General features: G+C 34.4%; 1 long non-coding RNA gene across 1 annotated transcript in view; it reads right to left on the bottom strand.

The window, feature by feature from the left end:
• Positions 1 to 26,087, bottom strand: part of LOC129224632 (uncharacterized) — a 134,710-nt gene that overhangs the window by 29,739 nt on the left and 78,884 nt on the right. Inside the window, exon 4 of the long non-coding RNA XR_008580701.1 lies at positions 3,008 to 3,111. This is a non-coding gene — a long non-coding RNA (uncharacterized LOC129224632). The remainder of the gene's footprint in view (positions 1 to 3,007; positions 3,112 to 26,087) is intronic.

Below are 26,087 nucleotides of genomic sequence, written 5' to 3'. Positions count from 1 at the left end.
ATGCAATCCTGTATTTTCTTACTTAGCCCCGATCATCTGTTATCGGCATAGATGATAACGATAAAAATACTACAAAGTAGTTGAGTCAAACTTAATGGTAGCATTGTGAAGGCTAAGCAGATCCTAATCACTGCATCACCTCGCTTACAGCTTAGGTTTACCCCTACTATGGAGCAATAGCACTGAAGAAAGGAAAATTTTGATAATTCATATAGGGTTACTATAAATCAGCAGGGTTACTAAAATAAAATTATTTACGCCAAAAATGAGACGACAGCGCCAGATTCCCCATTATCGAAATATCCCTTGAAGAAATTTGATGCTTGCTTCAGAGAAGTCTTCATTCAAAATTATCATTAAAATTACTATTAATGTTACTGTTATATGGCACCAAACTTTTATAACAATGAGTTTCATATTGTCGCGTAGATGAAGATAGCGAAGACAATGTGAAAGCCAAATGAAGCGAATACTCGTTAGCCTCAATTCGAGATCTTTATTCAGAACCACGAATGAACGTTACATCTCCTTATATACAATCTGAGAAAGTGCTGGAACTTTCCAGACTTGGAAAGATACAGAAATTAATAGAAGATTCGAGAAAATACGGGAAACAGTAGAAACGAAATTTTAGTAAAATTCACTTTGTCCTAGTCGGAATTTGAAAACGGGTCGCTCGTGTGGGAGGCGAGAATTCTACACTGAGCCACCGTTATCCACGGATGAAAAGTGCGAACTTCGCTACAATATCATTTTAATCATTTAATAGGGAAATTGCATAAAATTCACTGTTTTTTGCCCATAACTTTTTTTTCTAAAGAACAAATATGGTCGAACAAAGTAATGGGACCTAAGTTGAGCCATTCCCTATCCATTAAAAAAAGAATCATCAAAATCGGTTCACTAGGTGAGACGTTATGAGTGGACAAAAAAAAAACATACATACGGTATGAATTGATAACCGCCTCCTTTTTGAAGTCGGTTAGAAACTGAAGAGAGCCACTCATTTGCAGCTTTATTTTCTTTCGGAAAGTGGGACGATAGGGGGAGGGGGGGGGGGGGCAATTTAGAATGAAACATAACAACATTTAAGGTTATGCTCAAATTAGCAAAATTTGTTTGATCTATAACTGCTTTTAATATATATATAAATAGATCTCGCTGCGTTGCTCTCGTTTACAAGTGAAATTAAAAGAAAACTAGCATTAAAGAAAAGAAAAAACATCTGCACTCCAAATGTTGTAGAAAGGCAGTTTTATGCGGACAGACATATGACCTGATACTTAGATTTATTTTTAGTTTAGTGTAAAAAGAATGAAACAACACGGGGGGAAACACTCCTATTTTGCCGTGATCTTGGGGCAAACTATTTCTTTCCTCCATCCAAAATTGAAAGTTGGTGCAGGGGTAAGGGACGAAATGAATCATAACTTTCCTTATCAGATAGTGAAATAATCAAGTACACTTTGTGAAGTTCGGATTGAAAAAGAAACACTTGGTCTGAAAAAAAAAAAAAAAAAAAAAGCATCTGGTGAAGCGTGATACTAGTATAGTGTTAATCGTATGTGTCAGTGAGTGGGGGGGGGGGGCGGTAATATACTTTGTCTTGCTTTAAAGAAGAACATTTACCAGCTTTTAATATGTTTTCTATTCATTTTGTTTTATTTAATTCATTAATTTATTTTTTACATTTTGAAAATAGTTTTGGAAAAAAAATAATATAAGTGGTGGCCCGGGGGAGAGGGGTCTTTTTCTTACATTAAAGAAGAACATTTACCAATTTTTAATAAGTTTACTATTCATTTTGGTTTTTTATTCATTTATTTATTTTTTACATTTTGAAAATAGTTTTGAAAAAAAATTAATAATAAAAGTGCTAGTGCGGGTGGGGGAGGGGGGGGGGGTTGCCAATTTAAAAATTCACGTCAGCTCATTTCAAGCATAGTTATGATCAATTACTACTTACTAGACCATCCCCAGTGAGAGAACCCCATTTTTAACTAGTTAGAATCTGAAAAATGTCATTATTTCATAAGTCAAATTTTATTTAAAAATTCATAAAAATATGATCCCGTTGAGATCCCAACTTGAAACTTTGCACAAATAAAGATAAAATACACAAAATGTTTGAGAATTTTTTTAAATAAATTCATTATCCCTTTTGTAAAAAATTTAAATTTAAAATTTAAATTTCATTTTTTAAAAATTAAAATTTTTTTGAAATTAGTCATGTTGCATATCCCATTAAACAGCAACTAATGTACTTTAAAATGCTTTTTACCAAATCTTTCTATCTATATTTGATGCTGAGTTATCGTCCATTTTATGTTCAAGCATCCATGAAAAAAAGCGGGTTTTTCGAAAAATCAAAGTGTCATAAATAAAAAAACAATAGAGATAAAAATCTAAAAATTTGGACTTTTGATTACCTTAAAGGGTACAATCGATGAGTCAAATTTCAAAGAAATACAAAAGGGTGAGGGAAAAAATTTCCCAAATTTTGGATCACTTGACATGGAATTACCCATCATCATTAGTTAATATTGTTCACAGTGAGTAGCAATTGGTTACAGTTAGATATATAGCTATGTTTCTTTTCTTTTCTTTTTTCTTTTTTTGTGAAGGCATGAAAATAATCTTTGACATGAAGAGTGAAATTAATTTTGGAGGAATACAAAAAAGACCGATTTTAAAATTTATGAAATATTTTACAGAATTTTTTTGTTCAAGCCTGATTATTGAACATGTGTCACTTGACATAACTTTTATTTTCGAGGTAGGCCGTGCAAAGCCGGGTGACGCAGCTAGTTATCTGTAAAATAACTGGATTTTCTTTATTAATAACCTAAATCTATTCTATTGTAAAATATTATGCGAATTTCAAATAATTTGACACGCAAATGAGAAACTTTTCCCACTTCTCCATCACCATGATTTTTGATTAAGTATGTACCAGTTTATATTCAACTCAACAAAATGTTTTTCACTAAGCATAAATAATGCTTACCTCATCTATGTTACTTTCAATTTATCTCTCTTTTCTTCAGCTTCTTAAAAATGTTCTCAAGTCGTACACACCCAAAACCATGGCGCTCATCACAAAAAGACAACCTATTTGAACAGAGAAAAACTAAGTTTAAAAGCAAATTAAATTAAACACATAAAATGTTTTTTTTATCGTAGAACCCCCCCCCCCCCACACACACACACACATGCACCGCTGTAATATATTTATTTACATACGCGGGAGTTTCGAAGCTATAAAAACCAGTTCTTCAGTATGTGGAAATGAAGCGCTATGCTGCTTTTCAAAATGCTACCAAGTGACGCGGTGTTGAGGATTGGGTTAAAAACACCTTCTATAGATCTTGGTTTTAACTTTTTGTCTATTCTAATACAGTCGGACCCAAATTTAACGAATTTATTGTGGCCGAAACTTTTATACGTTAAATCGGTGTTATTCGTAACATCGGGATGTGTAAAAAAGATTGAAAAAAAAAAAAAAAAAAACTTGCACTAATCTTACCTAAAAGCTCTAAAAAGCAACTGCGCAAAATTATCCATAATTAGAAAGCGTACAGTTTTTATTCAATATTCCGCGACTTATTACACACTAGTTATTTGAAATTTTCAAGTATCGAGCAATAAATGTTTGGCAATTTCCTTGATACTTGACTCGAAATATTCTCTTTTGACTTTATGGAGAAAAGAAAATACTGCCATTTAAACCTGCTGCATGAGATGTGTTTTTAGTTTCCAGGCCATGTAAAGCATTTATAAAAGTAAGTTTTAATGGGAGTATTATCGCATTCTGCATTAGAATCGCTATTCATTGGTTGCCCCTCGGTCGTCAAAAAATGCAGATTCCAAGAAAAGTCTTTTTCTGTTTCGGACAATATAGATAAATATTCGCCATTTAGAAAAAAAATCCAATATTTCCTAACTGAAATAAACAAAACAAAAAAAAAACTTTTTTTTTTTCGGCTGTGAAAATAATTAGTTAATTCGAGGTTAATTATTCGGTATATAGGGGTTTTGCTTTCATTTTAGTAGAAGAAAAAGAAATATTTGCTTAATCGCGAAATTGGTTAAGTAGAGGTTCGTCAAATGGGGGTCCGATTTTACAACAGTTGAAATACATGTAAGGACTGTTTTGATCAAAAAACCCCTCCAAAAGAGAATTTTGGTTGCGCTACTGGTGTTGCCTTGTTAAAGTGGAAGGGAATAGGGAGTTCTTTGTTCGTTGTACAACAAACGGGTCTGATGAATGGCAAAACGTTAATAGTGACACGTGTTCAACAATCAGGCTTGAGCAAAAATTAAAATCCGCAAGATTTCGGAAAAATAACCAAAAAGGAAATTTTTTAAATCCCTCGATTACAGGAAAAGCCTCAAAATAAAAGCCGGACTTTTTTTTATGGTTCATATTCGAAAAAAAAGGCAACACATCTTTCTTCTCAATGGTTTTCTTCACGCTACAAATTTTAATGAAAGCATTGTTCAACAATAGATTTCTAATTGAAGGCTTACCTTCATTTTAGCACGAGATTAGTTAAAAACAGTTGTAATTCACATTCCAATTATACCTTGGAACACTGAACCAAGTTTTATCTGATGCAGAAAAATCAAGGGTTTCCATGGATATTTTATTCTAATTTTTGCGAGCATTTTTTCGCTCTCATATCATAGAAAAACGCCATTTTCGAGTCTTAAAATTAAAATTCGAACGGTTCGGTTCTTTTTTGATGTTCGAAAACCTCCTTACATTCTATTCTTTCTCGAGTGCCCAAGTACCTCCCTGTCAAATTTGGTAGAGATCCGACGTAGACTGCGGATTTGTACAGGGCACATATACACACACAGATATATTCTTTGTTTCATTTATATAGATTTGTTTATTTATTTATCCATTTTTTCTTGCGTCAGAAGAATTTATGCTTGTGTGGTTTGTTGAAAAGGGTGTTGCTATGTTGGAACGCTGGCTGGGTTCAAGTTGTTTTGACTGTGTGATAGCCCTTAATGTTCTTTCACATGGGTTTTAATGTGCATATGTTAAAATTAAGTTTTATAACATGTTTAGAATGTTGAACAGTTTTTTTTAACTCAATGGAAATTGATGGGGTCTTCGTGGCTCTGAGCAGGGCCGTCGAGAGTCAAGATGGGCCTTGCGTCAGTTTGGTCACCGGGTCCACTCCCCCATAAAACTTACAAAAATTTTCTGCTCAGATTCCGATCCGGGCCCCTAGTTTCCAACTAGGCTGACAACACCTGAGTAGCGTGACCTAGCTCTGGGGTAGAAGTTCTACTTTGGATGCAGGTGGCCGTGGATTCGATTCCCACCAGTGCCCTGGGTGTGGTAATAACTTCATTCTGATGGATTATAATGCACGACCTCACCGAGCTCTGATTTTTGAGGAGTATCTCGAGGATCATGGTTTGGAACGATTGGAATGGCCAGCTCGATCTCTAGACCTGAATCCGATAGAACATCTTTGGGACTATCTTGGCAGACAGGTTGCTGCTTTAAATCCTCCTCCAAGGTCGTTACATGAGCTGGAAGAAGGCTTTCTTTGTGCCTGGTCTTCGCTTCCTATTCCGGTGTCCGACAACTTAATAAACAGCATGGGAAATCGATGCCACCAATGAATTCAAGTTAGGGCGGGGGGACATTCCTTATTAGAACCCATTGTTGTATTGTTTCTATGACATTTTACTACAGAACACTATGATGTGCTCTTTTCTCCAAGAATGAACGTTTCCGCAAATATTGCCCCTTTCCCCTTTTTGTTACAAATCGTTTTTGCAATACACTTACACAAAACTTTCTATGACGCATGCAATAAAAAATATTTAATGCACACATCCTCCAAATTTTTTGATTCTACATTCATTGATTTGAAAATTAGACGCAAAAAATCGGTTGTACCTTAACTTTTTTAAGCTACTGTATTTCGGCAATGAATTGAACGGTGTCTACTTCTACTTTATTGATCAGATTGTGTCTACTCCATTTATTAGATAGAGTTATACTGTCTACTTTATTGTTAAAATTGAATTAGGTTATCTCTATTGATAAGATTAAATTAGATTGCGTATATATACTCTACTGATAAGATTGAATTGGATTGTGTCTGCCCTATTAACAAAATGGAGATGGATTTAATTAATATATGGATCAGATTAAACTAGATAGGGTCTACTCTACTCGTAAAAGAAATTCGATTGTACTCAATTAGTGAGGTTGAATTAGATTGTGTCTATTCTATAGATTGAATTAGACTGTATGAATACTTTCCTGGTTAAAAAAAGATTAATAAGAGCAAACAAAAGCAAATTGACTGTTTTAACAATCAGTCTGTTTTTATGCAGTAATGATGCATTACTTTATCAAGATATTTAACGTGCGCAAATATATAATGAATTTCTTGCCAAATCATTCATAAGAAAGAGAAAGACAGGGGTAATTTTAGATCGCATAGCTCATTCGCTATTTTTCTGCTGACCCTCGTTAAGCAGAAAGAAAACTCCTGCAAGAAGAAAAAAAAAGTATCTCCTCGAAGTGTCGCATCATTTCTTCCCTCGTACAGCCATCATGAGAAGAAATTTCCCTTAAAGCCTAACAATATCTAAATATTTCCCCGAAGGTGCAATCGATTAGGGACAAGAGCACATCGGATTGGAGAGAAAGCTGCTCAAGGAGGGGAGATGTGGGCACAAAAAAATGGGGGGGGGGGGGAATCGAATGTTACTCTTCACTAGAAAGGGGAGGGTGCTCAATCTGAAATTTTCGTCGCAAATAGTGTGTCTGGAAATTTCTTTTTCAACGCCCTTTGTTTCTGTTCGGGCGGCCGATCAGCCGGTCGCTTGTCTTTCGCTTCGGCGACGAAAACTCTATCAAATGCTTCGTTTGAGAGAACAATGGGGCGTAGGGGGTCTGCAGCAATTCCACTCCTCGTTGACTTGGGGGGCTGGCTGAAAATCTAATACTCGAACTTTTTAGTCTAAGAAAATTTTCAAAATTGTTATTTTTTCATATTTCATTCATTGATTTGTTTATTTATTTCTTGACTCCACTTTTATCTTTTACGAGAAGTACCTACACTGCAAAAAAAAAAAAAAAAAAACTTTGAAACGCTACAGATTGTTTCCAGACCTCCAGTTTCCTGCCAAAAACAAGTATGTTTGCTAGAAATTTTCTGAATCGCCGCAAGTTGTATGAATGGAGGCTTCTCACTGTTGTGAAAAGTATTTTTAGCTACCAGTGTGAAGATGCGTGCATCTCCTTTATTAAGCGTTTCGCATATAGTCTTTTTACGGTCCTTTCAGATTGACTTAGCCCCAAACGTAGGGCGAATAGCAGTCTTTGAATATGGTAGCATTGCAAGAATTGCAGGTAAATAAACTGTTTAGTATTTACTTGCAATTCTGCCTTAACTGCGGCCATATTCCCTAAAATGCTCCAGGAGCCTTCCTGGTAAATTAAGAAAGTGCTAAGCTATCTACAAACATACGCAAGGTTTCTTGGAAAGGTCGTATCTATTCCAGAAATATGAGTAACTTTTATTGGGAAGGTTTCGGAATTCTTCAGTAAACTTCCAGGTTAATTTCAGGATGGTTGCTGATTTATAGCGGGAGACTTTCTCTTTTTCGCCAGATGTGGCACTGGCTGAAATTAGGGACACTAACTGTTCATTATTTTCCAGGAATGCCTCCTGATTTTTTTTTTTTTTTTTTTTTTTTTTAAACAGTGTGAACGTCGTTGCCCGTAGTAAACAACTAAAAATCTAGTTGTTTCTCGTTTTTACATGTGCACAAAGAGGATTTTTTTTAAAATGTGTGTAGCCATATTATCTATACACTGTAAAAACGATTCAGAAACGTACCCGGGAAAATAATGGGCAGCTAATGTGCCCAATTTCTGCGAATAACATATTTTGAAAAAACCAGGAAAGTTTCGTGCTAAAAGTTATGAACTTTCCAAAAATTAGATTGGAATCTTTCTGAAAAATTAAAAAAACCTTCCCAATCAAAGTCAGACATATTTCTAGACTTACTCAGGAACTTCAGTGAAAACTTATATATGTAATAGGAATAGCTTCGCACCTTCCTGTCTTACCAGGAAAGCTCCCAAAAATGGCCGAAGCTAAGACAGAATTCAATTAATTCCTTCAAAGCAACAATATCCGGAGACCCTAGAATGGGGTTTAGTCAATCCAGAGAGGCCGTGATTAAGCTGAAAGAGAAAACCTAAGAAGCGCAATTTATTTTTATACTGGTAGTTAATGATTTTCACCATAGTATGAAATCGGCATTCATGGAACTTGTTGCGATTCATAAAACTTTCGCAAAAAAAAAAAAAAAAAAAAAAAAAAAAAAAAAAAACTTGTTTTTCCCGGGAAACTGGTGTAAACCATTGTAATCCCGAAACGTTCTTCGGAAGTAGTCAGTGACGTTTCGGAATTTTTTTACAGTGTAGTATGAAAATATCAACATCATTCCAGGAGAACTGAAGCCTCCTTCTGCAAATGATCGGTTACAATTCACACACAAGAAAAGGAGTCCAGGGGTTTGCCCCCCCCTCCCCCCACAGCTTTTGAATTTTTTTTCTTTTAATTACAATCCTATGTATTTTTAACGCAAAATTATTCCAAAGGAAAATAACAATAATTTCAGTTTTAGTAAATGAAAAAAAAAAATAAATAATAATAATTTTTCTTTTCTCCGCACTGCTAACTAAACTGCATGAGAACTTAAAACACCCTCTTATTCTCAGAACTACAAAACTATTCACTTGCTTCCTATTGTATACTACTCTTGAAGGAAATTCTTTCCTCATTATTCTGTTAACAGACAAAGTCAAAACTGAACTCATTCATCGTCAAGTAACGAATTGAAACTCTGATGTTACAACACGATTCATTTGAACATTATTTTCCTATAATGAAGAATTTTATCATCAAGTTTAAAAAAAACTTTGAAATATTTTGTGCATTCTTCCTTTTACGGATTGCTTAAACTAAAGATCTTTCCCGACTTAAGAGAAGGCTAAAAACTCATGCATAAATGTGGCGTAGTGTTATACATTTAAAATATTTTCTTTTTAAAAAAGGAACATCAATACAACTTAATTGGAATAATTTTGTAGCATCTTTTACATTTCCCGCTGAATAATACAAAACTAATAGTAAGTTAATAAATGATTAATGTGGATAAATTGCAAAAATTTTCAAAGTTGATAATATGAACACACACAAAAGAAAGTTAAGAAGAGAAAAGGAGAAAAAAGAAAAAAAAAACAATCAATGACTAGTCTGAACTTCTAACGGAATTAGATTTAAAAGTTGCACAAATTATTTCAAAACTCAAAATATACTCAAAAGTTATAAAATTTTATGGCGACTTGAAATGCATACTAAGTACATATTTAAAATAAATTACAGTTTTTTTAAAAAATCAATTAATTTTTTTTAGAGAGGTCGACTATAATAGAGGTTTATATATACGAGGGTTATTCGTAAAGTAAGGTCCGTAAAGTAAGGAAGGTAAGGATAAAAAATAAACAAACACAGATTTTTTCCAAAATTTTTTTTATTTAATTTCTTACTTGTTTCTCTATTTTTCTACATAGCCAACATATTTGTTTAAACATTTGTCATAACGTTCAACGAGCTTTTGTATGCTTAAGTCATAGAAGTCTGCCGGCTGTGGGTATAACCAGTCTTGAACTGCTTCTTTCACTTCGTCATCTGTGGCGAAACGCTTGCAACTGAGAAGCTCCTTTAGGTAGCGGAACAAGTGAAAATCACTCGGCGCCAAGTCCGGACTATACGGTGGATGGTCGATCTATTCCCATCCAAAAGATCTGATCAGATTTTGAGTGTGAATAGCAGAATGGGGTCTGGCATTGTCATGCAGTAACAAAACCCCAGACGACAGAAGCCCACGTCGCTTATTCTGTATTGCGCGTCTGAGTCAAAAACCGAATCACCGACCGTGTTTCCCACTTAGCGGGCCGATAAATTGTTTTAAACATTTTAAACTGACAATGTACAAAGAACACTGCATCAATACCAATGGAACTGGCGGCGTTTGATGAACAAGGCATGCCAGGAGTCGGTACGCATGCGCGTTTCAATGTAGGTGCGACATTCAATTGGATACGGCAATTCGGACCTTACTTTACGAATAACCCTCGTATCTTGGAGGAAAACTACAATAATAACAAAAAAAAAAAAAAAAACCTCATGTTCATATTTCAGAAAACGTTAGAAACACTCAAAAAAGGATTGTCAACTTTTCGAGGATATAAATCCACTTCTATAGACAACTAACAATGGAGCACTCTTTCCGATATGATAGAGCTCGCAATAACTACTTAATATTCCTTTTAACAGTGCAATGAAAAAAAAAAGGATTGTGAACTTTTCGAGGATATAAATCCACTTCTATAGACAACTAACAATGGAGCACTCTTTCCGATATGATAGAGCTCGCAATAACTACTTAATAATAAAGCTTCCATCATAACTTTAGCCTAAGAGACCCCAGTACATTCCAGTTTGTTTGGATATATCGGTTTGGAATATATCTCTGAGTCTTTTTTTGCAAGAAGAAAAATACAAATATATTTTGAAATAAACAATTTTTAGTTCCTACAAAATACATAAAAAGAGCAGCACAGTTCTAAAATATATCACACATGACATATGTTATGCATAACAAAAACAACAGAAGCCAATCAACACTAATAATTGTTAACTGAGCGAAACAAGTAAAACGAAACTAAACTTTATTTTAATTCTTACTGATATTTTAGAAATATTTTTTTAAATACATGATAAATTATTATGTGTCTTGAAAGAGGAATCCCTTATTTGATTGTTTGATAGTTTCAAAAACAATTTGTTTAACAAAGAGAGAGAGAGAGAGAGGGAGGCAGTTTGAGCTAAAGCTTTTTTATAATGTTGTAAAAGAAGGTTGGAGAAGGATTTCTGCACAAAAGTTTCATCATGACTGTAAACTCTATGTCAGATTCACAGTTTTTAAGGTTATTTTTAGTTCAAATACAAAACATCGATGACAAAAAAAAAAAAAAAAAAAAAAAAAATCTGCGATACACGAAGGCCCACGATGTGCTTTTGCAATTACAAAAAAAAGTTAATTTTTTGCTTTATTAATTCTTTCAAAAGATTATTTTTTTAACTTCTGAACCTAGTCTAGAATAACATTATATTATTTTTGGCCCCTATCAAAAAAATTAGACACATAATTAAAGAATACTTAAAAAGCAATTTAAAACTTTAATCTCAAGATTACTGAACATGAAGTGATTAGTAAATACAAATTTTATGATTTTTTAAACACAACTAGCCCATTTTGAAAATATAAATGATAAAACAGTTAATATTCGTGATTAGGAGAAGGTTATTAAATGACAAAATACGATATTGGTTTTTAAAGATTCTTGTTTTTATACATTTAAAAAATTAGCGATTTTTTGTCATGTTTCACTTTATATCAAAAAAAAAAAAAAACATTATTAAAAAAAGTTATTTGATATCTGACTCCTAATTCAAATGCATAATCATTTTATCACATTTCATTTTCAGCACCTTTTCGAGAACAAGAAAACTTAATTTTTGGGGGTTTTTATTCGCGTAAGAAACCTTGATATAAATAGAACAAGATAATGAAGTAATGTCGCCGTTTTTTACTCAATTCAATACCACACTAATCAAGCACCAGTTGATTGAAAAACCGAAACATTCTAAAACCATTGTTATTTCGCGAAATGTATTCGAATAAAAATACGAGCAAAGAAAAAAAAATTAATGTAAAATTGCGAGGAAAAATATGCTTCGAAGTTATTTTTCCATTTAGGGAGGAAAAAAAGAAAACTCGAATCGCATTTGTAAACGTGAGATGTTTTTCTATTTTCTCTAACGATTCTCCTTAACTCCATAGGGGGAAAAAATGGGATATTTATACCACTCAAAGTGATTCATTCGCTTTCCAAAAAGTCAGTCTAAATATTTAACGTCATAATTAACCACCAATAAAACCTGAGCGAGATAACAAAATTAAATTTATCACTTCCTTTTTTTTATTTTTTATTTTTATTTTTTTTTTCAAATTTAATTCTTTTTTCTCCAAAATTTAATAATCTCTTACAACTAAACCTAAATCCCTCTGGGGCAAAAAAGAGGAAAAGATTCATCACCTCGAAAAAGAATCGACGAACGGAGCAAATGAACCCCGAGAAGAGAGAGGGGGAGGGGGGCAGATCCCGCCCTTTCGAATCTCCCCCTCTCGCATTCATTTGCATCGCTAATAGCCGAGCAGATCGATCATTTGATCGCGGCGTGGCTCCCTCGGCATCCCCTCCCTCTCTTGTGGTTTGAAGCGTGGACCACGGACCTTTAAATATGGCCGACGCTTGGCATAAATTATAGGCGTCCCCCTCTTCCCCTTCTGCTGCGACACGCTACAGTTCTTTATTATACCCAGTGATGTACAATACTAATGGCCATGATGCCACTCATTTTATAACGATAACAAATAATGAACAGGTTGAACCTTCAATATAAATATAAATCAATAATGCTGATTAAAATGTTGTTTGCATTTAAACTTTATTTTGCTAATTTTAAAGCTTTGATTAGTTATTTTTTTAACTAGAAAATATCGTCTGCTTTTGTTTATTTCCTAGTTTTTAAATTTAAATTTCCGATTATTCTACCTTTCTTCACTCTGTGATGTACAATTCGCAACTCCAATAAACTATAAAGGAAGCTGCAGCCACCGTCTAATGGCGGATGAAAAAGGTAAAACAAACAAATGCCTTACCTTATAACTTGCTTTGAAGCTTAGTGAATGACTGTATTTTTTTTATCGTGTTTGTAGGCAGCTTTTTTTTTTTTTTTTTTTGTACTCTGAAATTACATTACACCATAAACTGTCTGAAGCCTGTAATTTACTCCAAAGAAAACACGTGGAAAGGAATGTATTTCAATTTTCGGTACTGTTGTTAATCACCGCAAGGTAGCATATTCGAGCTCTGGAGTTGCGAATACTGACGTCCATGATGGAATCCGTGCTTCACATTTTATCCTGATAACAAATAATGAACAGCTTGAAAAATATACCTTTAATAGAAATTTAAATCAACAATGCTGACTAAAATATTGTTAGCATTCAATTTTTATTTTGCTAATTTTAAAGCTTTGAGTAGTCATTTTTCCCCTTCAAAAATATCGTCTACTTTTGTTTATTTCGTTCTTAAATTTTAATTTTCTGTGATTCACAGTTCCGTAATGTATAATACCTATGATGGAATTCGTGTCACACATTTCATGATGATAGCAGATAATGACCAGGTTGAAAGATAAAATCAACAATACTGACAGTAAAATGTTATTCTTATTCCATTTTTATTTTACTAATTTTCTTTCGCTATCAGTAATTTTTTTTTTGTTCAAAAATGTCGGGGTTTTTTTTTCTTAGTTCTTAAATTTTAATTTTATATGATTCCACAGTTTACTCTGTGCAAATAACCATGATGAAGAAAATGCTACCTATTTTTTAATTTAACAAATAACGAAGAGGTTGAAAGATATCTGTAATTCTAAATCTTATATCACGCTACTTCGCAGTGTACGCAGTTACTTAAGATTCTGCCGAAAGAGGTGAAACATTCCGTTCCACGTTTTTTCTTTGTGGTAAAATACAGGCTTCAGAAAGTTTTATGAAACAATGTGATTTCAAAAGAATAGAAAAGAAAAAATTCCCATTAACACAATGAAAAATTGCTGTCATTCATTAAGCTTAAAAGCATGTCATTAGTAACGGCATTTGTTTGTTTTACCTATTTTATCCACCATTAGACAGAGACTTCAGCACCCGCTATAGTTTATTGGAATTGGGAATACCCTCAACAGAAATTTTAAATCTATTATACTGTCTGTAAAATATTATTCGTATTCAATTTTTATTTTGCTAATTACTAAGCATTTTGAAGTCATCAGTCTTTTTTTTTCTTTCAAAAATATCGTCTGCTTTTGTTTATTCTTTTGTTCTTAAATTTTAATTTCGATGACTCTAAAGTAACGTTTTTAGAAATGATGCTCTATTTAACTTTCTATAATTACTTCACTATTTTTTTGGGGGGGGGGGGGGGGGAGGGGGTAATTGTTTTATCACGATCAGAGCCTTTTTTTTTATCAAGGTTTTGTATTTCAATTCTTCCGGAGTACAAATTTTATTTTATTTCCTCCTTGACCAAAGTATACTACAGAAAAAAAAATAATTAATTTGAATTTTGACATCTTGAATTCAAATTATATGTTTTTCGCAATCACGAGTGTGTGTATGTAGGCGTGTATTTGTGTGTGGGGTATGTGTGTTTGTGTGTAGGGGGTATGTGTATGTGCGTGTAGGCATGTGTGTTTGTGTGCTGGCATAAGTGTGAGGGTAGTTGTGTGTATGAATGTGTGTGAGAGGGGTATGTGTATGTGTGTGTAGGTATATGTGTTTGTGTCTGTGTGCAGGCATGAATGTGTGGGTAGTTGTGTGTATGTGTGTGTATGTGTCTGTATGTATGCGTTTGTGTATGTGTGTATGTGTCTGTATGTATGCGTTTGTGTATGTGTTTGTGTATGTGTGTAGGTGTATGTGTTTTTGTGTGTGTGTGTGTGTGTGTATGTGTACGCGTGTGTGTGTAGTTGTGTATGTATGCGCGTGTGTGTAGGACATGGATGCAACCTGGAGACGACTTTCGCTATAGGAGCAGCATCGTGAGAAGCCGGTCGACGTTGATGGTGAGGAAGGTGGCGGTGGGAAAATTAAATGATAGGACGCCAAAAACAGTCAAATAAAAGCAATAAGCAATCGGGATTGCTCAAAAAAACAGCCTAACATGAAAATTTGATTTTATTATTATTTGGTTAATTTTTATGGTTCAACTATTTAATTTACTTGTGGAAAATTTATCTAATTTTCATTTTACAGTGACGAGGACAAATGAAGATAATTTTAAAATAAATACTTTTTATGTGAGAAGACCTTTACTGCTCTACTGTTTTCTTAAATGAATTAGTAGATAACATAACTTCTAAATGTTTACAGATAAAATTTACCGAAGTCGTTTTGCTTCTTCCTAAAAATTTATAATCTGAAGAACTTCTTAATAAAACGAACATTTTTATTTCCTTTTGCTCTCTAAACTAGCATCAGCCACGCGTGAATAGAAATCTTTGTACATACAGTATGAAATGATTTTATTTTAGCACTGTTGTATATTTTAACCCTTTGAGGGTTATAAGCTTAAGTGTTGTTCAAAAAAGAGGTCAAATTGGTTCAAAAAAAAAGAAAAAAAATTGAATTTTGACATCTGGAATTCAAATTATGTTTTTCGCAATCACGAGTGTGTGTTTGTATCTGTGTGCAGGCATGAGTGTGTGGGTATGCGTGTGTGTGTGTGTAGGTGTGTGTGTGTGTAGGTGTGAGTGTGTAGGTGTGTGTGTGTGTGTAGGTGTGTGTGTGTGTAGGTGTGTGTGTAGGTGTGTGTGTAGGTGTGTGTGTGTGTAGGTGTGTGTGTGTGTAGGTGTGTGTGTGTGTAGGTGTGTGTGTGTGTAGGTGTGTGTGTGTAGGTGTGTGTGTATATGTATGCGTGTGTGTGTAGGATATGGACGCAACCTGGAGGCTTAAGCTCGCTATAGGAACAGTATCGGGAGGAGCCGGTGGACGGTGGTGCTGCAGAGGGAGGCAAGGGGGGGGGGGGAAATAAAATCAGCGTAACGTCAAGGACAGTCAAATGAGAACAATAAGCAATGTGATTGCTCAAAAAAAAAAAAAAAAAACAATCGATGTAGAAATTTACAAATATTAGGTTTAAAGTTGTATTATATAATTAGTTTAAAAGTTAGGAAAGGTTAAAGGTTGAAAGCATATTACGCAACGACGATCTTTGAATAAAAGAATTTTTTTCAGTGCACCATGAAAAATACCTGTTATTTCAAAATAGTATTATTCAGTCGCAAAATGGATTTTTTAAATTCTGCAGCACTTTACCTAGTTGTATTTGAAATAGAATAAACATTTTTTCCTCTATTTCAAATACAACTAGGTCTTTTAAAGTTTTACGGACTGCATTATAATTACTTAGACACAGCAAATGTTTCGAATAGAGTCTTAGTTTTCTATTTCACACCTTCTGAAACTTATTACCAAAAGAATTTAAAATGCCCTAAACGTTTCATAAATTCATTAACAAGCATAGCAAATGCATTGAACTAAACTTTATCCCATTGGTTTTATGTATTCTTAAACTGCTAATTTACATTTCCAGCTAGTTCAAAATTTAATGCAGAATTAAAGGATTCATTCTGCTTTATAGCTTTAAGACATTCACTCATCTACTTGCGACTGTATTTAGAAACGAAGTTTTATTTGCTGAAACTCTGTTTTTGAGCAATCACGATTGCTTATTGTTCTCACTTGACAGTCCTTGATGTTCCGGTTCCTTTTTCAGCTTGGACCAGACCTGCAGCACCACCATCTACCGGCGGCGGCGAGGCTGGTCCTGAACACTGTCCCCCGGAATCCACTTTTGCTGGGCTGTGGCGTCCATGTCCTACACACGCATGCTCATACACAGTCGCCTACGCGCACACAACGTAAGCCTACACACACACGCGCACAACTATATACACGTAAGCACCCAGGAGGAGGGACATGCTTGGGCGGGGGAGCCATTTCTAAAACAATAACTCTAACCAGTAGTGTCTTGTCGCAACTCGTGATTGCGAAAAACATAATTTGAATTCAAGTTTCGGAATTCAAATTAGAGGGTTTTTTTATTTATTTTATTTTTATTCTTTACTGTTCGTATTTAGAAACTTTAACATTTTATCAGTTGAGACTTTGGTCTTAAGTTTGTGTTGTGTGCAGAAACTTTTAATTTTAAAAAATATAGACATTGCTTTTACTCTTTATTGTAGCAAATTTTGTGTTCGAAATTCGTTTCAAAATATTTCAAAATGTGACACTTTCGTGTCTTTGAAATGACTTCTGACATACGAGAGCAAAATTTCAAAACACTTGCTTCTTTTTACTCACCGAAAAGTTTATAAAACCTTAAGTTATAACACTACATTCGTCTAGAGAATTTCGTACAACACGGTTAATTCGTTCCGTGTAGTATGGAAACCGTGTTATACGACTTTTTTTTTTAAATAGTTCTTTTACTTATTTTTTAACCTAATTAATCATGTGTACCGTGTTGTATCGAAACCATGTTCCGTGTTACATCGAAACCGTGTTATACGAGACCGTGAAATAATTTAAATCAAGAAATGTGTACCGTGTTATATCAAAACCAAGTCATAAGGTGCAAATTTAATAACAGCTGAAATTTCGGCTCAATAGAACATACAAACGAAAACTGGCTACTAGAACATACAAAGACCCATTTATTTAAAAATAAGAGTTGTTATAAACGATAAAACTTAATTATTTTACATATCTCAAATTAAAACTGTTATGCACAACAAGAAAAAACTTTATCCACTTACATTACTAGGAACAAAACGCATTCCATAAGAAAAAAAAATCTTTTGAGGTTTTTCTATAGCAATAAAGTTCTTCTGAACAACAACAAAACAAAATATAAAATTCGCAACTCCAATAAACTATAGTGGCGCTGCAGTCACTGTTTAATGGCGGACGAAAAAGGTAAAACAAAGAAATGCCGTAACTTATAACTTGCTTTGACGCTTAGTGAGTGACAGTAATTTTTCATCGTGTTTGTGGGAAACTTTCTTTTCTATTCTTCTGAAATTACATTACACCATAAACTGAATGAAGCTTGTAATTTACCCCAAAGAAAACACGTTGAATGGAATGTTTTACCTTTTTTTTAGTATTGTTCATCACCGCAAGGTAGCGTGTTCGAGCTCTGGAATTGCGAATAAAATAAATAGAATTATTCTATTTATTTTATTTCATTATTTTGTTTCGACTACATTTTTATTTATCGTTTGACAAATTTAGCTTATGTTTAATCCTAATGTTTTTTTCTTATAATGCATTGGAAACAAAATAATATTCATCTTTTTGCTTTTAAAACACTGATGAGAAAAATAAAGTACTATGTACTATTTAAAAGTTAAAAGTTAGTGTTGTACGGGGAATTCAAACTTTTGAGCCGAAGATGGACAATTTTTCGTAAAAGTTTCATAAAAACAGAGTAAAAATTTATTACAGTTGTTCTCATATATTTTTTAACAGTGTATTGAACAAAAATGAAATTCCTTCTTTTAAAATTCGTGTTACATCAAAACCGTGTAGTTTTTAAAATCAAGTTTTGTACCGTGCAATATCGAAATCGTGTAATAACAATTGCAAATTTGGTACCGTGTAATATCGAAACCGTGTTATACGAGGGGGGCCTGAATTTATGTTATTAAACAGGAAAATGGTCTTAAACTTTATGCTTATCGAAAAATACTGAGAAATTTCTTAATCTCCCTTTTCTAAGACACTGTGTTTTGACAGTTCAATAATAAATTTTATTAGAAAACCATCTATGACTGAATTAACAATTTGGTAAATTAGCTTTTAAAAACGAAAAATGAGAATAAAATCAAAAAAAAAAAAAAAAAAACGTATTTTCTCGTAATGTTGCACATGCTTAAATTCACAGCATGCTTAAATTCACAGCATGCTTAAATTCACAGCATGTAATCCTACCAAAGACTTTTGGTCCTAGGGGCATATGCTAACGCAACAAAATATTTCCGAATCTAAGAAATAACTTTTTCGCGGGAAATTCTTTTACTTCTTTTAAATTTTACTAGTTTCTTTCTCCTTTTAAAACCCTTTTTTACGTTATTGATTATGAACTGTGCATTCATAGTATACAATTTGTACTTGTAGCATCTCTGCTACCTACTCCTCTGACGTTTCGGACTATGGGTCTATATGCAGCTATCGTTTCTTTCCAGGTTATAAACGTACATCCCCTAAAAGTTTGCCACAATATTTTTTGAAACACTCCATATATCGTTATCACCACACATAAGCTATCCCACAAAAGCAATCGTATTCACATTTCAAATTTGCAAGTCCTGATCAAGCCAAAGTGGTGTCTAGTTCCCGGTAAAACGATGTCCCTCTCACAGAAAATCCGCAGATTTTCAAAGCAGCAGTTTCAAAGAAAATGCTAGAAAGAAAGAAGTTGACCCTATTTTGGTGCCCCTAAAGTTATGCTGCCTAATGGACCAGCAGGACCGTGTCTTAATTAGACCCTGCAAATTTTGCTGCGTAACATTGAGTTTTATTTCAGATTCAACGCGCTGCCAAACACACACAAAAACAAAAAACAAAAAAAAAAAAAAAAAAAAAAAAAGAAAAAGAAAAATTAGTTTGAATTTTGAGATCTTGACTTCTCAAATTATGTTTTTCGCAATCATGAATTGCGATAGGACCCTACTCGTTGGGTTTCTTGTTCCTGCTAATGGTTTTTATCGCAACCATAACTTGAATTCAAAACGACAAAATTCAAATGAACACCAGAGGCTAGATGTTGGATGTTATGCGCTGCGATGCTGGCTGTTGTGTGCTGGAGACTGTTTTCGCGTAAAAATGATGGTGTGAAATCGAGAAGGTCGTTTATAAATAATTCGATTCCGAGGCACATGGATGCCTGCATCATAAGCATCATCTTATATATAATAGCCCATGATCGAGTAACGCGCGTGCTTCAACAATGAAACTCGCGCCACGGAATGATATTGATAATATGTTTTGGTAATGTTTAACATGCGCTGAAAGGCTTTATTGTGACAAGGCTGACCTTGATCCGGTAACTTAACTGTTCTACTGGTAAGACTGTCATTTCAGGCGAATGAAGAAACGAAAAAACGGTCAACCATGAACGCTACCTACTGGAGTTTAGGGTTAATCCATTGGAGTTAGGGTTACGATTTCAAATATAAAAATATCACCAAACAGGCAATGGCTTCGGTCTAATGTAAAAGCAATTTTCACCCGTCATACCTTGACGGGCGACTTTATAGTAGAAAAATAAAATCAAAGGACGGACGTTATTCAGCGCTCAAGTGAAAAAGTGAAAACAATAAGCAATAAGCAATTCGTGATAGCTCAAAAAAAAAAAAAAAACCCTTCAAAGAATTTAACTTTTTGCGTTTGGCAACACATTGCAGCTTTCCCCGGAGGCAAATGGAGCAGTCCATTTGATGGCATTTTTGAGGAAGTGGGGTGAGAGGAGAGCGAATGTCGCGTTTAATGCGGCTTGTCAATCCGCGGATCGATGCGACCACGTGTTGTGAAATAACAGTTGCGGCCGCGCGTGATCGGCATCTTCAACGACGCGAATCGATTCGCAGTTATTCGCGATTGAGATGTGGGAGAGGGTGCGTTCCCCGAGACACCGTGCAAGAGGAAGATTTGTCTCTGCGAGCAATGATTTGATTGCACTAGTGCCAGGACTTTGCATGCATCGGGTGAAAACTGTTGCAATAAAGCGTTGTTTTCTGTACCTTATATATGTCTACTGTCTCATTGCAGCGTGTGTGTTTTTCATGGGGAGGGGGGGGGGGTGTGGACCGAGTTATAATGAGAAGATGGAATCCAAGCTGAAGAGAGGTAAAACTAGTGAACACGGTATTAACTATAATATCATTCTTAGTGCAGTCGAACTAGCCTATAACGATAACCCAACCCCCTTTTAACGAGCAGACTCCGCTTAAAGCGAGCAATACTTTTTGGTTTATAAAAGTTTTATTGACTTGTATCTCAGTTTAGTCATTCTTGGAAAAGTTACTTTATTATTCTAAAGTCAACCGAAAAGTTGGTGATGAGCTATTAATTCTGAATAAGTAATGGCGGCCCTTTTCCTTAATTTGTGGAGTGGAGAAGCATTTCAAAAGCATTTATTGACGCGAACTTTGTCATTTCCGAGATACTTGTGAGGAATTTCAAGCGGAACAACCCTGAACATAGTCAATCGTTTTCATATGGAAAAAAAAAAACTTCAAAATATCTTTGAAATTTGGGGTGCAAATAACGGTGTTTTTCGGGCTAAGAGTATTTCTTGAAAATCAATAATACAAGAAAGAGACAATGAGACAGTTCAAAGCAAATTATACAGCGTCTTTGGTACTGTTCAGAATGAACTCCTCCACTCCCCCCCCCCCCCCGAGTGATTCTAGACCTTATCGGTTTGATGAGGGGAGTGAAGTCTACTATCCAGGGAAGAACAGGTCAAAGGAGGGAAGGAACAGAGGGGTACTGTTCAGAAATAAAAAAATAAAAAAGCAATTGAATTTTTAGGATTTTTTCATGAATCCGATTTTACGAACTGTCGGTTATAACGAGCAAATATCGCTGTCTCTTTGCGCTCGTTATACTGAATTGTCAGAAACATTTTTTTAGACAGCTTTGTACAGCACACGGTCAAGAACGATTGATAACAATCTTGAAAATCTCGAAATGTTTTGAAAAATGAGTGTTGACCATAATTTGATCCGACGTAGGGGCGTAGCAGAAAGAGAGATGATTGTCAGCCACTACCCTACAGCTACAGTCGTTGACTTTAACACACATTGCCAAGCCTAAGTATGCTGAGTAATACAGGGTGTCCGAAAAGTCCATGACACATTTAAAAAAGTCATAGAAAACCAACGAATTGTCGTATGAATTTGCGGTTTGCACCATAATACTTCACAGGTTCAAGAGTTTTTATGACATAAAAAAAAATAATAATAATAAAAAGAGAAGAAGAAAAAAGGCATTTCGCAGCCAAGGTATCAGTATATGCTATGCTTGTAATTCTTCGTTTAGTAATTTTCATTCCTTTTAGCGTTTTCCCATGTCAACGAAAACGATTAAAAAGTAACTTTTAAAGCGTTTTAATAACATTTGTTAAATAACAATTTAACGTTTCTTTAAAATATTTAAAAAATAGTCCTTCACAAAATAAAGACAAACAAAACTAATTTGAAAGTCTTACACTAAGCAATTTTTATTGTTTTTAGAGCAGAGTAGCTCTATTTTGAGTCAGTAGCGATTATTTTCGATTGCATTCCTTAATTATAACCAGTAATTGTGAAGTTAATTAACGTTCAGCTTTGATGCCGTTAGCTGAATATTGTCGCTAACAGGATTAGAAATAAGATCATGCAGAATCAAAGCAGAAATCCAGCCGCTCAGCAAGATGCCTCAACTTCCACATTTCAGGATAATTTACTACCACCTCAATGACTACGATTACCTTCTGCCTTCCACGATGCATTCGTCGCTGGCGCAGTTGGATTTAATGGCGCAATATCACGACAAAAGGCGCCAAAATGTCCCAACCACCCACCAGGAGCTGCATAAGCTTCCATCTTTCCACACTTCCCGCCCAAAAAAATAGAAAGTCAAGAATCTGGAGATATCTCTCAGTCACTTTAAACGATTCATCCTTAAAGCTCCTTTTTACGGCTTTTCCTTCGAATCGCATTCGAAAGGATGGGGAAAGAGGGGAAGGGAGCAGGAAGAAGGCTCGATCATGTCATCCCTCCCTCAGCCTGGCATTGGACATGCTGCGGAGAGGACTGACGAAGCGAAAATCCTTAAACATGAGTTGGCATCAAGCGGCGATCACTGCCCCCTCGTTTATACTGTCGTCCCCCTCCCTCGGGGGATCGTTGGACGCTGGAGATCGCAAGATGACCATCAGGATGGCCGAAGACGAGGAGTTGACACCACAAAGGGGACTTCTGCCAAGTGCGGAATATTTCCTCCCGACCTTCATCACCAGGAATTCCAAGGGAATTAAGTCTGATTGTCCTAACTATTACCAGAAATATTTTCCTGTGCGGATCTTTTCTTTTCTTTTCCCCCCAAAACTTCACAAACTGCTTTGTACCACAGTTTCTTAAAATTTCCTGATTTTCAGCTTCATGAAATTCATAGACAATATCCGTTTCAATAAAATGAAAAATCCGGAATCATGAGCCAAATACAGGGGTAGTGCAATATTTTGATTTTAAATGTCACCGAAAACTTCGTGTTAAGTTTTTGGTAATGTTTGCAGCCTTAAAACTTCGTCTTTGACTATTTTTTTTAAATTTAAGTGGACAATATAGTTCTATGCAGTCACGTAATTTCATCATCCATTAAGAAAAGGGGGAGATATCTGTTCTTGATTTTTTTTTTCTTTAACAAATTGGTCGGTTGTTGTTTTTCTAATCATCTAATCCAAGACAAGTCACATAAAAACAGAAAGTCATTGATTTCGTAAACGATTTACGTCGTAAAACTATGAAGTTAACACATCCATTGGAGTAGGGAGTGGGGAGCTTCAGTTGGTCTGCTAGATATGAGTACCCTTCTGCAATAAAAGGAGTAGAATACTCTTGAAGGGTTCCTGTTTATTTTGTTAATTAAATCGGAATGGCCTTCACACCAAGGGTGCCCCTAACAGGAGAAAACATTCCTGACGTTCTTCGCTCATTTCATTCAAGAATGCCCTCCAGTTACGAGACAATCAACAGGTCTTGGGAGGTAATTGTTTAATATTCAAACGATTTCAAATATTGTTCAGCTTGTACCAATAAAGTTTACCAATAAAGTCTCAGATGGTCTAAGTGCTCAGCAGGGAGACAATTAAACTTATGCTGTCAAATAATTTTAGCGTAGACGAAAAGGTTAAAAGGGGAATTTGTTTATAAAAGAAAGCAATTAGTAATCCTTGATTGCTCAACAAAACTGCTTTTAATTTCGATACCTGAAAGTAAAAACATGCAAATCTACTAAAAAGAAATGTTTAAAAAATGTACAGGAGAGTGGCGAAAAACGGTATGAGAGGGATTCGCAATCAATCTTTCAATGTCTGAGAAGTATAATCTGAATTTCGAGTACTGAACCACTGGAATCCATTCCATGCTTGACTTACACCACAAATGAAAATCATAAAATTATCGCTGGATTAAAAATATAAAAAAAAAACTATATATAACTGATTTTAAACTGAAATTCATCAATTTGACTGTCTAATAACTATTTTCCATTAATTAAATTTAAATTGATTCCCGTTATCCCATGAATATGCTCTAAAAACAAGTGTGTCTCACATTATTTCGAAATAAATAAATAAATAAATAATTTTGTATTATGCTAAGGTATGAGAATTTCTTCCTCTTTTACATGGTTAAAAATATTTTCCAATGTTATTAAGGTTCATCAACGATCAAGTTTAGGATCAAGCTACAAAAGTAATCAAAATGTCCTTTTTAGCGATTGAGGTAAACTTCATTTTAATGTGATTCACACTACAAGCCGAATGACTCAAAAGATAGCTCACATTTTCCATTGAGGAAGCAGTTCTTTCTCTGAATTATTCCCAGAAAATTTACATTATTTATTTTCGAAAAGTAACACAGCATTTCTGAGATGACATTTTCATTACAAAAATTTGAAAAATTATGGATCGATTAATTTTTATTTCATATACGAAATAAACATCAGATTTAAACCACGAAAAAGCCACTAAAGCAATGTATTGACAGATTTCGGGGTTATAAGAAAGAATTGAACCGTTTATTTCAAAAACTAGCAAGCAACAAATTCTTAAAATTTCGAAAAAGCATTTTTACCTTCGTATTAAATTTTTTAAAAAGCGATTACTATGTTTTAAACTAAAAGGGTTACATATTTAGGTATATTACTTTCAATGAACATTGTTGCAATCATCATTGAATAATTTAATATGGTAATATAGATGTTTTTCTAAAAATTAGCAATTTTGTCGCTTGTCTGGATTTTTAAATAAACGATTCAATTCAAAGTGAAAAATATGTGAGCTAAAAACGAAAAGATATCTGTCAAAAAGTTAGGACACTTCGGAGTATTTTATAAAGTTTTTTCGAAGTGTCACATTAACGTAATGTACTTTGCACGGAATCAGTTTGGAATTAACTTTTCCACGAAAAAAACTGGAAGTTTTGATGTAAATTCTTACCTAACGAGTAAAACCCCAACGTTTTCGGTAACACTGAAGACCTATTATAACATACCGTTCAAAAATTTTGTAGTAAATTTGTGCCTTACTGTTAAATTCAATCTGCTTTGAAGTATTAAGTACTGATATGATTGGTACATTTCAAAATTTTTGGACAGCTTAGCAAAAACAATGATGAAATCAGAACCCTCTCACTCACCCTCAAAAAGGGTGCTGTAAAAATGTAAATACTTCGCTTCTAAAAAAGTACGCAATGTTTTAGAAATGATTTATGAAACATATATTTGATTCTCCCCCCCCCCCAAGAGAGTGATAGAAGTAATTTTCTCCTCTGTTCAGCATTCAGATTCGCAGGTCAAATTCTTGCAATTTTGTAGTCGTATAGCAATTAAATTTGATACGTCAACACAACTGTAAGAATTTGAATTGAAACACATATGAAACAAAAACGTTTAAAATCAGTTTGACTCAAAATATGATGTCTGTGCTTTTTTACTATATTTTGAAAAATGATATAGAAGACTCAATTAAAATAATGATGAAAATGGTTAAATTTAATTCATCCTTTTGGGGGGGGACTGGCCCCCTGAACCCCCCCCCCCCCAAATCGCTACTGGAAGATTCAGGCTCGCAGTTTATTAGCAATTAAATTTAATACGACTACAAAATTGCAAGAATTTGAATTAAAACACATATGGAACAAAAACTTTTTAAAATCCGTTTGATTATGTACTACAACATTAATGACGGTAGTCAAAACGCAATTATTACAGCTGCATAATCACTAGATTAACGCGAGTACAATGACTAAAATAATGGTCTGGAAGCAAAAAAAAAAAAAAAAAAAAAAAAAAAAAAATCAATCCTCTGGGAACTGAACTGGCAGACCAAGTAATGAATCGAGCTGCAGATGACTGAACGACTTACTCTAGTGAATGAATGGACGATTCATTCATTAACTGATACAATTAACGAGAGGCTGCCAATTCACTCCCGTAACGAATTTAAAAGGGACTCTGACTCGCTTTTAGGAGCGAATCTTGGATGAAGGAAGTTTGGTGGG

This window comes from Uloborus diversus, chromosome 6, assembly GCF_026930045.1.
Source record: "Uloborus diversus isolate 005 chromosome 6, Udiv.v.3.1, whole genome shotgun sequence".
Classification (NCBI taxonomy): Eukaryota; Metazoa; Arthropoda; class Arachnida; order Araneae; family Uloboridae; genus Uloborus; species Uloborus diversus.
Note: the sequence above shows the minus strand (reverse complement) of the source record. Positions and strands in the feature narration are given on the sequence as shown.